We start from the raw sequence: 15,659 nt of genomic DNA on the forward strand, positions 1-15,659 counted from the left end.
GAAGAGTTATTTGCTTTTTTTATTTTTATTTTTTAAATTTTTTCAAAGATTCTATTTATTTTTTTTGAGAGAGAGAGAGAGAGAGAGTATGAGCAAGGAGGGAGGAGCAAAGGCAGATGCAGACACGCCACTGAGCCGGGAGCCCAGCCCGGGACTCGATCCCAGGACCCCTAGATCATAACCGGAGCTGAAGGCAGTTGATTAACTGACTGAGCCACCTAGGTGCTCTGAGTTTGCTTTTTTTTAAAGGCCTTCACTGAAGGCCACCTTGTGCCTTCCAATCATATCTCATAGGACAGAATTGTCACTCAGCCACTCCTACAGCCTGGGAAGTGTACTTTCTGAACTGGAAACATCACCATCCCAAATATGCCAAACATTCTGATAGTAAGAAAGAAGGAGAAACTGATTATAGAATTGGCAGTGTCTGCCATTCTATTTCAATGATTATTTTAATTCTTTTTCATAATTTGTTGTTAAAAGTTATGAATTTAATGGTCTTAAAAGACAAGAAGGGCTATTAACTCAAGACCAGCATATGTGAGATTTTTATAAATTATAAACAAGTTGGGTTCAACTGAGCAGTTTTACTCTGTTGGTTTTCCTTTTTTATGTTTATAGTAGTATTCAGCTATTTTAATTGTTCCAACACTTTTTAAATATCTTGTCACTGCATCTGTACGAAATACTGATTATTGTCATGCATGGAATTTTATTAATAAAAATAAAATGTGTCATAAATTCATGCTGCCTGGTGTTTTGATTTTGAAATTTGCAAATATACTTGAAATCGTGCTAATATGGGAAAATAGGAACCTGCTGAATCATTATGGCTTCAATATGGCAGAGAAACTGTGTATCCCCCTCCCCCCACACTCCCATCAGAGTGGGCATTTTTAGATGAAAAGTTTATTATAATTAAGATAATTTTATAAAAGATATTAATTCCTTTATAAGTTTTTTTCTTCTTTCTTCACAACATCCTGGTGGTACTCATTGGTCATTCTCTGTCACAAACTCCATTGTGAAGCACAGACCTCAGAAATTGGAGGGAGGGAAGGCGAAACTGAGCTGTGATTGTTGTCAGCAGAAAATATACTGGGAAGGAGTGAACACAAGGCAGTAAAAATTTGTCTTAATTTAAAAGAAAGAAAAGAGAAGGGAAGGGAAGGGGAAAAGGGAGGGAGTGAGGGAAGGAAGGAAGGAAGGAAAGGAAAGAAAAGGAAAAAAACTAAAATTAGATGAATCAGCCATTCTCATTGAGTCAGCAGAAATACGTTTTTATTCATTTAATTTCTGCTGATCTCATTATGCACAGTTTATAAGAATATAGGTGCATGTGTAAAATACAGTTACCCTCCACGTGATGCCACGGCTGTGTTTATTGAAAGTTTAGCTTAGGAAGCTCTTTCATCTTCTGACGGTTGTGGGGTGTGTGTTATTCTTTCTCTGAGTAGGAACATCTGGGGTGCTGATGACATGTTGGTGACATGATTAGACCTTTATCATTATTTACAGAGAGTGAAGGTATGTGAGCGTGCGTGCACGTGTGCAAATGTGCATGTACACACGTGCTCCCTTGTGCATAATTTTTAAGGAAAAGGGGAGGTAAAGAGCAAAAGAATCTGGCAACATATCTGAAAAGGGTGTTCAGAATTGCCTGATTTCCTTGGATGCTATCCCAGAAGTTTCTCATCAGATGAACTAGCACACAGCACACAGCAGATGTAAAATAGAGCTCAGAATCTTTTCTCTACATGAGGTTATTGCAATGGTTCAAATATTTGCTGTAATCTTTGCAATTAAAGTGTATACTATCCACCTCTACTTCAGTCACATTTATTCAATAAAAACAAGTCTCTTCTGTTCTTTAGTATATTTTACTTCTGTATTTAAGAACTAAAGGGAACTTATTAAAAATGTGTTCTTTTTGTATAATAATAATCCGGAGCCTTACCTATTCATTTATTAAAAAATCTTAATCTTTTGGGCCATAAGTGCATGGGTTTATATTATAAGACCATTTTTGTAAAGGCAGCTCTTATTATAGGGTTAAGACTTTTTGCTTTAGGAGACATGGCATCGCTGCTCAGCCTTTTGGCTAAGATCAAGTGTAGTATCTGTTCTTATCAACTTGGGAGACATGGCTCTCAGTGAGTCCAGTCTGTGACCCAGTATAAGAATCTCCATCATAACATCCAGGACAAGCTAATGGTCACTCAGTCTCTGAGCTTGTCTATTTATTCAGAGTTTATGACTTTTCAAGACCAGCTCATTCCTTTTTAAGACAAAGTTCTGATTTTTATAGATTTTTCTTCATGTTAACTTCAAATTGTCTTCCATGTAACTTCAGTGGTTGGTTCTGGTTCTGCTCTATGGAGCGACCCCAAATTACCCCTCTTCTATGTAAGTTACTCTAATATTTGAATGTAACTATTATATGCTTTCTAAATATTTTCTTCTCCAGACCAAAAATCTCCATAAAAGTTCAAAGCAGGGCAACAGTAGTGTATGGAGGTGTGGCAGGGCATTTTTCAAGTAAAGGCCAGTGGGCCCCTGACAGACACAGAAGTTGTATGTCTTAAGAGTTGACCAGATAGGTGAATGCAACTCAGCACCTAGGCAGCTCACATAAGAAGGGGGTTTAAATGCAACGCCACATATATAGATGTGCGTGTATAAATAAGGACTAGTATAATAGTTCCTCCCTCTGCTGAGATAACCTAGAAGTAACAACACTCTGGTAGCAACAAGCATACCTCACACCCAGATGGTGGTTTTCAATACCATCCTCCAGTGAAAGGAACCGGGTCAACGTTGAAAAAATGACTGATTCTAGAACCAAGAAAAGAAATATACAAGATGAGCCTAAAGAATCTTGTCAGGCCAGGAAGTAAAGAATTTAAAAAAGCACATTGCTGGGTGCATGTCAGAGACCAAAGGATCCAACAGAAAGAGCTTCTAATGTCCAAAGCTGAGACTATTCTAAACAACAAAATAAAATAGTATTGGATTATAACTCAAAGCATAGAATAAGTATCCATGAGCTCATATAGATATAAATGAACAATCTGAGAAATAAATTATAGAGGAGAAAATCTCTTGTGCAAAAGAATTCCAAATAATTTACATAAATGTTTACACTTCAAGAGCATAGGGCATAAATCCACTCCTTCAGTGTTGGTTGCTCTTAGTGACTCCTTCCAATGAGTACAGTGTTAAGGAAGAAAAGTAACTTTACAGCAGAGAAACCTAACAAATACTACTTCAGCCAGGTTATATGCAGTGATAAGTCATGTTAGTATTATATACCCTTGATACAATGTCATGAAAGTGACATTTTACTTGTGTGATCTTCTTCCAAACCAGTAACTCCATTCTAATTACGCAAAAGATTGATACAAATCCCAATTGAGGGATGTTCTATAAAATACTTGACTGCACTCCTCAAAATTGCAAAGTCACCAAAAACAAGGGAAGTCTGAGAAACTATCACAGCCAAGTGGAGCCTAAGGAGACATTACAATTAAATGTAGTGTAGGTATCCTGGATAGGATACCAGAACAATGAAAGGACATTAGAAAAACTAAGGAAATCTGAATAAATTAAGGACTTTAGTAAATAACAATATATGAATACTAGTTTTTTAAATTGTGACAAATGTACCATATTAATATAAGTTGGTAATAATTGGAGAAACTGGATGAGGAGGTTTAGGGGAGCTCTGTACTATCTCTTCAATTTCTCTGTATATCTAAACTTCTAAAAGATAATGTTTATTTTTTAAAAAATTTTTTACAGTTGTCTAGGAGAGACACTTGGGTGGCTCAGTGGTTGAGCATCTGCCTTTGGCTCAGGTCATGATCAAGTCCTGGGATCAAGTCCCACGTCAGGCCCTGCGGGGAGCCTGCTTCTCCCTCTGCCTATGTCTCTGCCTCTCTCTCTCTCTCTCTGTCTCTCTCTCTCTCTCTCTCTGTGTCTCTCATGAGTAAATAAATGAATCTTTAAAAAATAAAATTAAATAAAAATTAAAAAGTTAAAAAAAAAAAGATGCCTAGGAGAAAACCTGGAAGACCTTGTGTATGGTGATGCCTATTTAGATACAATACCAAAGGCAAAACCAATGAAAGAACCAATAGATAAGCTGGACCTCTTAAAGTTAAAAACATCTGCTCTATGAAAGACCGTGTCAAGAGAATGAGATGACAAGCCACAGAATGGGAGAAAATATTTGCAAAAGACACATCTGAGGAAGGACTTGTATCCGAAATATACAAAGAACTCTTAAAACTCAATAATAAGAAAACAAACAACCCAGTTTAAAAATGGGCAGAAGATCTTAATAGACTTCTATATCTCACTAAAGAAGATATACAGATGTCAGATAGGCATGTGTAAAGATGTTCAACATTACATACATGTCATGAGGGAATTGCAAATTAAAACAACAAAGGGATACTGCTACCCACCTATTAGAATGGCCAAAATCTGGAACATTGTCAATACCAAATGCTGGAGGAAGAGCAACAGGAACTCTCATTCACTGCTGGTGGGAATGCAAGATGGTACAGCTACCCCGGAGGACAATTTGGCAGTTTCTTACAAAAGTAAACATAATCTTGCCATAAGATCCAGTGATCACACTCCATGGTATTTACCCTTGGTATTTACCCATGCTCCATGGTATTTGCTCCAGCTACTCTGGAAGACAGTTTGGCAGTTTCTTGCAAAAGTAAATATGTTCTTACCATATGATCCAGCAATCACGCTCCATGGTTTGAGAAGTTAAAAACTTATGTTCACACAAAAGCCCGCACACAGATGTTTATAGCAGCTTTATTCATAATTGCCAAAACTTAGAAGCAACCAAGATGTCCTTTAGTAGGTGAATGGATAAATTACAGTACATCCAGACAATGGAATATTATTCCCTAAAATGAAGTGAGCTATCAAGCCATGAAAAGATATGAAAGAAACTTAGATGCATATTACTAAGTGAAAGAAGCCAATCTGAAAAGGCTCCACACTGACGAATTCCAATTATATGACATTCTAGAAAAGGCAAAATTATGGGAACAGTAAAAATATCAGTGGTTGCCAAGGGCTCAAGATAAGGAGAAATGAATAGGCAATGCACAGAGCGTTTTTAGGACAGAAAAACTCAATGATACACCACCAAAAGTGAGTCCTAATATAATCTGTGAACTTTGGGTGATAATGATGTGTTAATAATATAGGTTCATCCATTGTAACAAATGTACCACTGTGGTGCAGAATGTCAATGATGGGATAATTTGTCCATAGGGCAGGGAGCGGGGGGTGGGGGGCAGGGAGTATATGCAAACTCTCTGTACTTGCCATTCACCATTGCTGCAAACCTAAAACTATTCTAAACTATTGTTTATTAATTTTTTAAATGCCCATAAGAAATCTATTACATCCTTTCCTAGTAGTCAAGCTGAATGGAAGTCAGATTTCTAAAGTTTATCTATTTATACAGAGTTGCTAGAATTAAGCAGGTTGCTAGAATGTGGCATCAGAACAAGGAGAGACTTAAATTGTATGATTTAAATGTTGGATGGCTCCAAACTCTGATAATAGAATGCTCTCATCTTTCTCAGACGGTTAGGCCTTCTCTCCGTGTGCAGTGCAGGATGGGCAAGATGAATGTTTGCTTCTGTGATTCCCACTTTGGATCCTGCTTCCTGGTACATATACACCCCTCTGCCGAAGCACACATCACATTTTCTCTGCATTCCTTCAGGTCTGCTTTCCGGGAATCCAAATATGTAGACTTTACACTTTTATGGCTTTGACCTATTTTTCCTTGATTGTGTAGCTTAACTTTGAAAAATGTGACACTTACTTCATTTCCAAATATTTCCAAGTACTCCCTCAAAAGCACTGCTGACAATTCCGGCTCCTTCAAATATTCTCAATAAAATACATTTTCAGGCTGTCTCTTCCCCTGCCCTCCTCTGATTATAGTCCCATTACTGAATGACTTTCCTACTATTTTATTTTAACATTCATTTTAAAACCGAATGCCCAGAACTGCTGAAGGGCTCTTACGTGTCATCTGATTATCTCAGAGTCCAGTGAACTCTTGTATTCATCTGGACATTGTAATTACATTAATGCAGCCAAAAATTGTATTAAGTACTTTAGCAGCCCCATCTCACTAGCTTTGTTGAGACTGTAGTTAAAAACATCCCTGAGGCCTTTATCCTGTGAACTGGTGCATCACGCAGCTGCTCATAAAGTCTCTCCTCCAACTTGTGCTTTTATAATTGAATCTCTTTAAATGTAAATGCAGACAATTACATTTGTCCTAGTTAAATTTCATCTTATTTTGAGCCCAGAGTTCCCGCTTATTGAAATCTTATAGCATCTTGGTTCTGTCGTGGATCTCTGTTATGTGTACTTGTTTTTGTCTGTGACCCAGGTAGAGGAAGCTTGCAGACGGTTCTAGCCTAGCTGGGCTAAATCAAAGCTGGAGGTACGGAGAGGAGACAGCAGCAGTGATTGCCCAGGAATGGAGAAGGCAAGTTGCCTTCTTTCACCAAGTAGCAGTTCCCTGAGGCTTTGGTGGCAGGTCACAATCCAACATCATAAAATACATTGAAAGTCTTGTGTTATTCATTGCATTTACCATACTGGAGTTTATGAAGGACTGATAAATTAGAAGGAATTTGAGGCTGTATCCTCCCCTCCACGGCTCTGCATTCTCTGAGACATTCTTCAACGGGGGAATAGGGGGCAGAACTGAACTAGTGAAAACCTGGCTTTTTCCTGTAGGCTGCAGTCTATACATTAGGTCTGCCCAGCACTACTCAGGACAACGGCCCTCGGTCTATTTTTAAGTCTATAGCATGCCTGAAGGATCGTGTTCCCACGAGTGACACCCTTTCGCAAGTGTGGTTGCACGTTATGGGCTACTGCTTTAGCAGAGGCTGCCAGCATGCTGGGGGTTATTCTAGTGCATCAGATGTTTCCCCTACTCCTCTCTCTCCTGCTGCTTCATGGCATGCCCCTGACTTGAAAAATATCTCAGCTCTAACATTTAAAGCAGTGATTTGCAAACTGCAGCATGTTAAAGCTGGGGTTGGCAAACTATGGCCCGTGGACCAAATCTGGCTCACCACCTGTTTTTGTACATTGTTAAATGGATGAGGGGCAAAAAAGTTTTTTTAAAAAAGAATATTTCCTTACACAAGAAAATTATATGAAATTCAGTCTCATGTAATAAGGTACATAATAAAATTTGATAAAGTTGTACTGGAGTACAGACACTCTTGTTTATATATTGTCAACAGTTGCTTTTGTGCTACTTTAGCAGATTCAGGTCTTGGGACAGAGATTTTATGGCCACAAAGCCTAAATAGAAATATATCACTTGGCCCTTGACAGAAAAACTTGTCCATTCTGTGTTAAAGGATCACTTGCATCAGACTCACCTGGGATGCTTTCGAAACTAGATTCCTGAGCTCTACCCCATATGAAAGGCATCAGAAGGGGCACCGGGGTGGCTCAGTGGTTGAATATCTGCCTTTGTCTCAGGTCGTGATCCCAGGGTCCTGGGACCAACCCCCGCATCAGGCTCCCCACAGGGAGCGTGCTTCTCCCTCTGCCTGTGTCTCTGTGTCTCTCATGAATAAATAAATAATTCTTTTTTAAAGAAAGGCATCAGAATTTGAAGATAGGCCCCAAGAATGTGCATTTTCAGCTAGCTCATGTGGTTCACATCTTGACAAATGCTAAGACAAAACTAATGATAATGAGCTGAGTGTGTGGGAAAGGAAAAGAGTCTACCCTGCTTTCTCGGCCCAACCTACTCTTTTTATCCCAAGTGATGTAATTTTTCTACAAACTATATAAATTATATTGGTCAATTTCTAAACACTTCTCCAAATCAGCTCTCTGACAAACTTTTCTATTTTGTAGTAAGAATGCTATATTAGGGGGCAGCCTGGGTGGCTCAGCAGTTTAGTGCCTGGCTTTGGCCCAGGGCGTGATCCTGGAGACATGGGATCGAGTCCCACGTCGGGCTCCCTGCATGGAGCCTGCTTCTCCCTCTGCCTGTGTCTCTGCCTCTTTCTGTGTCTCTCATGAATAAATAATAAAATCTTTTTTTAAAAAAGAAAAAGAATGCTATATTATTTTTCTAGAGCTATAACAAATTCCCATGAATTGGGTGACTTACCAGAAATTTTGTCTCTCACAGTTCTGGATGCCAGAAGTCTAACATCCAGCAGGGCATTATTCCTCCTGGGAGACCTGAACAAGAGTCCATTCTCTGCCTCTTGTAGTGTCTGGTGACAGCATTCCTTGATTCATGGTCTCATCACTCCAGCCTCTGCCTTCATGGCCACATTGCCTCTTCTTCTTCCCTAAGTCTTCTCTTCTGTCTCAGATCTTCCTCTGCTTTTCTCTTATAAGGACACTTGTCATCAAATTCAGCACCCGCACAAATAATCCAAGATGATCACATCTGAAGAGCCTTAACTTAATTGCATCTACAAAGAACTTTTTTCCAAACAAAGTCACATTTCCAGGTTCCAGGGAGTAGGGTATACGTGTATCCACCCGGCAGAGATGCCACCATTCTCCTCTTGCTCCAGTGACCGTTCGGCTTACAAGTCTTGAAGATCCCTCCCTCTCTCTCCAATCCTACTGGTACCATTTTTATTCCATTCTGTCCACAGGAATCTCTTAGGAACGTATGGTGGGGTCCTGTTCTTTGAAAAATTTAGAACACATTTCTAAGCCTGGAAGTAGGGGCTTTCTAGAGTAATATTGCCAGTGGTATATTCTGTTTCCTTCTCCCTCTCCTTCCTGGTTTGTGTCCCTTACCTTCCAGCCACGCTGTACTATTTGCTATTACTGTTCCTGCTTGTATCTTCTCTCTGAATTCATTCATGCTGTTCCTTCCTTCTGAAAGACTGGATTTTCCTCCATCCACCACTAATCCTGCCCTTGTATTATCTATGACCCAAACATCACTCAAAGCTCACTTGTCCTACCTCCTCAAGAGAGCTTTGCTGTTTCTTCCCTCTGGATGTGAATCTCTGAGACTTTGACACCTGTTATGGCATTGACCTTATTCTACCTCATGTTATAATGTCTGTATTGGCATTGCCATTACTCTACACGTAAACTTCTTCAGGCCAGGGATGGTGAGACAGTATACTGAGTGGTTAAGAGCTGGGGCTCTGCATCAGACTGCCTGGTCAGCTCCAGTCACTTACCAGCCATGGATCCTTAGGTTATTTAAAATCTCCCCATTATAGTCTTCATTGTAAATGGGAGAATAATAACTCCTTCCTGGAGCTGCTGTGAGGATCACATGCAGTGATGCACGTAAAGTGCCTAGAATATTATAAACGTGCAACATTTAGCTTTTTGTTATTGTCTGTCTTCTGTCTCCTGGTGGCTAAGACAAGGACTTCTATAAGTAGGTACGAAATAAATACCTCTAGTGTTTAAATCATGAGATTCGAACCCAAAACCAGAAGCAGGGGACCTGAGTTTCTCTGTTCAGACCTCACGTTTATCAACTCTAGATATGACGTGTCGTTTGCAAGAACCAACATAAATAAACCAACTTTCTATCTTTTGCTGGATGTGAGTATCGTTAGAAATTCTGTGATGGTGTTCTTTTCAATACTGTTTCTTTCCATCAGACAAATAGTTGGTGTTTAACTATGGTTTTAATTTTTTTTTTAGTGTTTTCTATCATACAACCTAGTTTGTAGCCAGACACTAACTAGCCTGAAGTAACCAAAGCGTAGACACTTCTGTTGTTATGAAGTCCATGGAAAGGAGCAAGCGCCTGGGAAAAGGAAAGCAGCCGTGGGCCTGTGATGCCTGTCAGTAACTGGTACATTTATAGATTTCTCCTCAGACTATAGTGATGCTCATAAGGAAGAGCACCCCCGTGGCAAGTCTCATTAAAAATGGCCCTTGAAGACTGCATTTGCTTCATGATTCGTGATCTGACACACTGCTGTGGGCATGGGGGCTCTAGGCAGAGAACACTCTGGGTGGCTGCAGGGGTGCCCAGCACTGGCAGGCCTTGAGAGTGGACTGGATTGCAGGTGGCCAGTCTCTCAGCCTCTTAGTCCAGTTGGTGGACATGGTTCTAGAGAGGATTTAAAATATGTTTTTCAAAACGTGAGGTCTGGGTATCATGGTAGGAAGTAGTAAAGGAATGTGGGCAGAGCTCTGGCTTGGAACCAGATTTTGAATAAACTTCAGAGGAGTTGCTGTAATTATAGAACTTGGCAACGCAGTTGGGTTGCAATGCCAGATTAATCTTCCCCAATAGAAAGCCTGCAGTTTTATAAAGTAGGGACCTGATTAATCTGATCTTGTATTCAGGGGTTGGACTTTCTGGTCTCTCTTAAAGAATTTTGCTCTTTGAGACTTCCCTGGGAATGTACTGAGCAATCCCATGCAGAAGCAGCTTTTAGATATTATTAAACTTCTTCCAGACATAAATCCCCCCCCCAAAATGGATTATACTTATTTAGGGGTGTATACTCTGGAATTAAATGTATATTTTTTCCATAGAAACACAGTTACTAGGTTTACTTCAAAGGATAAATTTAAAAAGCAAAGTAAATTTAACCCCTTATGTAGCCAAAATGTAGTATATGGGCAATAATATATATTCTTAAGAATGTACCTTTTGACAGTCTTTGCCCCTTCCCAGCTATCCATACCTGGACGGCATCCTACCCCTCAAAGAACCAGAGAAAAATAGCTGGGTAACAACTTTTTATCTTTCCCTCCAAGTCTCTCCTTGTACAGAGGTTAAAACTGAAGCTCTCTGGATTTGAGGGACAGTATCAGATGGGAGTTCCCTTTGGAAGAGGCCAAGTTTGTGTCCAGGTTTGGCATATGGGATTTTTCATTCAACCCACGTGGGACCTCTTGTGCCTAAAGAATAATAATTATAGTGATTTTAGAAATAACAACTAATGCACACTTACTATACCATGCATGGTTCCAAATGCTTTATATGTGTTAATTCATTTAATCTTTACAAAAGCCTTCTGAGATTGGTTCTCACCATTTTCCACACAAAGCAAACCAAAGCATGACAGAGGTTGAAGAAGATGCTAAGATCAAACGGCTAAGGAAACGAGACCCAAGATGCCAAATCAGGCAGTCTAACCTCAGCGTCAAGCTGTGGATACTGTACGACCACCACCAATTCCTCCCTGTGCAATCTTAGATGCTTTTTTCTAGCATCTAAGATGTATATAACAGTCTTTTATGACCTCAAGGAAATGAGCTGTTCACACATCACCTACCCAGTAAATGTCCCACTGCCCACCACTGCACTATCCAGAACTGCTGTTGGCCTTTGTGTGGCCCTGGCCTGTGTTTAGACTCCATTGGTGATTGTTGATGTGTCTTCAGGCCAGCTTTCCCCATTTGTCCCTCTTCCACTTGCATTTTCCCCTCATCCTGGCCGACGTCATACGGGTGATGGTGTCCACTAACTTTCTGGATAGCTAAAGCTGAAACCAATCTGATACCACTCACTAAAGCAAAGCAAAATGAAAAACCAACACGATGATCTTACTCTTAATGCTGACAGGAAAAGAAAAATGAGTCTAATCAGAGGAATAGGAAGGGTAAGAATGTAGATGGAGATTTGTGACAGTCTACAGGAAACTTAAGGTTTTTCAGTAACGTTAAAGATTCAAGGACCTGAATCTATGTTAAGTCTCATTTCACTTCGTTTCTTATAGTACAGTCTTATCGGCACCTGTCTTGCCTTTCAATTTGCAGATGTAGTGAAGTGAGGAATGATTTTCCTGAGATATCTGAAAAAGAGTGTCAGACTGTGGAAAGAGAGCCCGTGTGAAGGCACCTGTGCCGTGAGCAGCAGTTACCTGTGATGACTGATGAGTTGTGATTGGTGAAAAGAAAAACACAGCTTGTGCATGCTCTTTGTATGGAGGGAAAATGCTCATGTAGGGAGAGAGGTGAGGTGGTTTCTGTGCGATGATGGGAGGGCATTGCTGACCAGAGAAGCAGGTGGGGGTGGAGTGGGGATGGGGTAAAAAAGGGCAATGTGCAGGGTCGTTGTTAGCATATCATTTTTTAAGTGACTATACCCTGGGCCTTGTCTAGAAGTACACTAATCACATTTCCTCTACAAGTGCATTGTCTATAAGTATTGATCACCTACCTAGAAAAATTAAAATAATGAGACATTTTGAAAAGTAATTCTAGAGTTCAGTGAAGTGACTGCAAGTAAAACCAATAAAAAAAGCAGTTGCCTCTAGTTAGAGGGTGATTCCAGTTTATAACCAGTAAGAAAACATAACTTTAAAAAATTCTCAACAGCAGAGTAATATAAGAATACTCTTTTTAAAATTTTTTTTATTTATTCATGAGAGACACACAGAGAGGGGCAGAGACACAGGCAGAGGGAGAAACAGGCTCCCGTGCAGGGAGCCCGACGTGGCACTCGATCCCGGTTCCCCAGGATCACTCCCTGGGCTTCAGGCGGGGGCTAAACCCCTGAGCCACCCAGGGATCCCCTGTAAGAATACTCTTCATGAAAAGTGTATGATCTATACAAAGTTTTTTTTTAAATTTTGCTATACAAAAGATGACTTAAAGAAATATATACTCTTTTATATAATAAAAAGATGGGGGAGCCTGAGTGACTCAGTCAGTTAAGCAACTGACTCTTGATTTCAGCTCAGGTCATGATCTCAGGGTTGTGGGATACAGCCCCAAGTAAGGCAATCTGCTTAAGATTCTCTCTCCCTCTGCCCCTCCCCACACTGGCATGCATATGCGCGCTCGCTCTCAGATGAGATCTTTTAAAAAAATGTCTATTCTTCATAAATTGATTTTAAGGTTAACTGTAGTTTTTTTTGTAAATGTTACAAATTTTTACTTATATAATTATAGTACTGATCAAAATTCCCATAGGATTTTGGGTTTAGAACTACAAGTGAGGAGAGGAAAAGATGAGACTGGGACTTAAAAGGATTCTAATATCTGTTAAGAATCACACACAAGTGAGGAAATGGTCAGAGAAATCTAAATTAAAAGAATGCTATAGCAAGATTGCTAGAACTCATACAGCAATTCGGTAGCGTGGCAGGATACAAAATCAATGCCCAGAAGTCAGTGGCATTTCTATACACTAACAATGAGACTGAAGAAAGAGAAATTAAGGAGTCAATCCCATTTACAATTGCACCCAAAAGCATAAGATACCTAGGAATAAACCTAACCAAAGATGTAAAGGATCTATACCCTCAAAACTATAGAACACTTCTGAAAGAAATTGAGGAAGACACAAAGAGATGGAAAAATATTCCATGCTCATGGATTGGCAGAATTAATATTGTGAAAATGTCAATGTTACCCAGGGCAATATACACGTTTAATGCAATCCCTATCAAAATACCATGGACTTTCTTCAGAGAGTTAGAACAAATTATTTTAAGATTTGTGTGGAATCAGAAAAGACCCCGAATAGCCAGGGGAATTTTAAAAAAGAAAACCATATCTGGGGGCATCACAATGCCAGATTTCAGGTTGTACTACAAAGCTGTGGTCATCAAGACAGTGTGGTACTGGCACAAAAACAGACACATAGATCAGTGGAACAGAATAGAGAATCCAGAAGTGGACCCTGAACTTTATGGGCAACTAATATTCGATAAAGGAGGAAAGACTATCCATTGGAAGAAAGACAGTCTCTTCAATAAATGGTGCTGGGAAAATTGGACATCCACATGCAGAAGAATGAAACTAGACCACTCTCTTGCACCATACACAAAGATAAACTCAAAATGGATGAAAGATCTAAATGTGAGACAAGATTCCATCAAAATCCTAGAGGAGAACACAGGCAACACCCTTTTTGAACTCGGCCACAGTAACTTCTTGCAAGATACATCCACGAAGGCAAAAGAAACAAAAGCAAAAATGAACTATTGGGACTTCATCAAGATAAGAAGCTTTTGCACAGCAAAGGATACAGTCAACAAAACTCAAAGACAACCTACAGAATGGGAGAAGATATTTGCAAATGACATATCAGATAAAGGGCTAGTTTCCAAGATCTATAAAGAACTTATTAAACTCAACACCAAAGAAACAAACAATCCAATCATGAAATGGGCAAAAGACATGAACAGAAATCTCACAGAGGAAGACACAGACATGGCCAACATGCATATGAGAAAATGTTCTGCATCACTTGCCATCAGGGAAATACAAATCAAAACTACAATGAGATACCACCTCACACCAGTGAGAATGGGGAAAATTAACAAGGCAGGAAACAACAAATGTTGGAGAGGATGCGGAGAAAAGGGAACCCTCTTACACTGTTGGTGGGAATGTGAACTGGTGCAGCCACTCTGGAAAACTGTGTGGAGGTTCCTCAAACAGTTAAAAATAGACCTGCCCTACGACCCAGCAATTGCACTGTTGGGGATTTACCCCAAAGATACAAATGCAATGAAACGCCGGGACACCTGCACCCCGATGTTTCTAGCAGCAATGGCCACGATAGCCAAACTGTGGAAGGAGCCTCGGTGTCCAACGAAAGATGAATGGATAAAGAAGATGTGGTCTATGTATACAATGGAATATTACTCAGCTATTAGAAATGACAAATACCCACCATTTGCTTCAACGTGGATGGAACTGGAGGGTATTATGCTGAGTGAAGTAAGTCAGTCGGAGAAGGACAAACATTATATGTTCTCATTCATTTGGGGAATATAAATAATAGTGAAAGGGAATATAAGGGAAGGGAGAAGAAATGTGTGGGAAATATCAGAAAGGGAGACAGAACGTAAAGACTGCTAACTCTGGGAAACGAACTAGGGGTGGTAGAAGGGGAGGAGGGCGGGGGGTGGGAGTGAATGGGTGACGGGCACTGGGGGTTATTCTGTATGTTAGTAAATTGAACACCAATAAAAAATAAATTAAAAAAAAAAAAAAAAAGAATGCTATAGGGGTGCCTGGGCGGCTCAGTTGGTTAAGTGTCTGCCTTTGGCTCAGGTCATGATCCCAGAGTTCTGGGATGGAACCCCTTGTCGGGCTCCCTCTGCACCCCCCACCCCCGCTTGAGCACACACTCTCTCTCAAATGAATAAATAAATAAATAATCTTCAAGAAAAAAAGCATGCTATAAAGCAGCTGGCCTGGACTTTTTTTTTCTTTTAAATGTCATGTCATGAAAGACAAAAAAGGGAGAGAGAGATGGAGAGAGAGAGAAGGAGGAGGAGGATACAGAGGGAAGGAAGGAAGGAAGGAAGGGAGGGAGGGAGGGAGGGAGGGAGGGAGGGAGGGATCAAGACAGAAGAAAGACAGGTCAAAGGGCCTAGATTAAAACACATTAAAGAGGGCAGCCCCAGTGGCCCAGCGGTTTAGCACCACCTTCAGCCCAGGGTGTGATCTTGGGGACCCGGGATTGAGTCCCACATCGGGCTCCCTGCATGGGGCCCGCTTCTCCCTCTGCCTGTGTTTCTGCCTCTCTCTCTTTCTGTCTGTCATGAATAAATAAATAAAATCTTTAAAAAAAAATAAAACACACTAAAGAGACAGGACAACAACTAAATGTAATGGGTGATTCTTGATCAGATCTCTCTTTTTTTAAGCTATAA

General features: G+C 40.2%; 1 protein-coding gene and 1 pseudogene across 5 annotated transcripts in view; both read left to right on the forward strand.

The window, feature by feature from the left end:
- ZNF704 (zinc finger protein 704) overlaps positions 1-15,659 on the forward strand; it is a 257,823-nt gene that overhangs the window by 85,795 nt on the left and 156,369 nt on the right. The window lies entirely within an intron of this gene.
- LOC140620443 (U2 spliceosomal RNA) lies at positions 2,082-2,188 on the forward strand (annotated as a pseudogene).

This window comes from Canis lupus, chromosome 28 (assembly GCF_048164855.1).
Source record: "Canis lupus baileyi chromosome 28, mCanLup2.hap1, whole genome shotgun sequence".
In the NCBI taxonomy this organism is placed as follows: domain Eukaryota; kingdom Metazoa; phylum Chordata; class Mammalia; order Carnivora; family Canidae; genus Canis; species Canis lupus.